Source organism: Egretta garzetta, unplaced genomic scaffold (genome assembly GCF_000687185.1).
Source record: "Egretta garzetta isolate BGI_Z169 unplaced genomic scaffold, ASM68718v1 scaffold443, whole genome shotgun sequence".
NCBI lineage: Eukaryota > Metazoa > Chordata > Aves > Pelecaniformes > Ardeidae > Egretta > Egretta garzetta.
In genome coordinates, this window is record NW_009259109.1 from 62,435 (window position 1) to 63,405 (window position 971).

Here is a 971-nt window from a genome sequence, read left to right on the forward strand (position 1 = left end):
CACCGTGCGGTGCTGCGCCGTGCCGTGCTACACCATGCCATGCCGTGCCGTGCTGCGCCACACCATGCTGTGCCATGCCGTGCCCTGCTGCGCCATGCCGTGCTACACCATGCCCTGCTGTGCCGTGCTGCGCCGCGCCATGCTGTGCCATGCCACACCATGCTGTGCCATGCTGCACCGTGCAGTGCCGTGGCACACCGCGCCATGCCATGCTGTGCCACACCATGCCATGCCGTGCCATGCTGACCCGGGCAGCGCACTCAAGGAAAATGTTTTCTTGTTCCCTCTGCTGACGGGCGGGCGAGGCTCGGGGCCGTGCGGCGCGTACAGCAGATTTTGGATCGGATCAGGTGTCATGCATTTAAGGACCGGCCCGTGCCAAGACGCTCCCCGCGCGCTCCGGCGCTGCTCGGCTGAGCTGCTGCCTGATGCCTTTGGCTTTCGCAGCCCGGCCCACGGAAACAACGTGCTCGCTCTTCATTTCAATGGCTCGCTTTTCGTTTTTGACTCATTTTATTATTATTTTTAAAGCATGTGTAGCACAAACCAAATCATCTACCTCCCGCTGGCGTCAGTCCAGCCCCGTGTTGGGCTTGGAAAACCTCCCTGCTTTATTTTTTATTGTAAATGACCGGAGGATGGAGCGGCTGTGCATGGAAGGCCCCATCCCGGCGCATCCCCGTGCCCCAGCAAACCTCCGTGGGGGCTGGCGTGGCCCCGGGTTCGATGCAGGGACGGAGCCGGGGCGAGGGCCAGCGAGCGGCACGCTGCGCCCCGTGCTGATCGCGCTTTTACTGCCGGGTTTAAACAAGTTCTCCATTTTACTGACCTTCAGCCGCAATCCCAGCTCCCCCGTGGATCCCGTATATTGACTTAAAAAATAATTAGCCTTGAAGGGAGCAGGCGCGGTGCCTGCCTGCCAGGCCCATAATTAATATTTAAATAACAGGGGCCATAAATCAGCGGCAGCT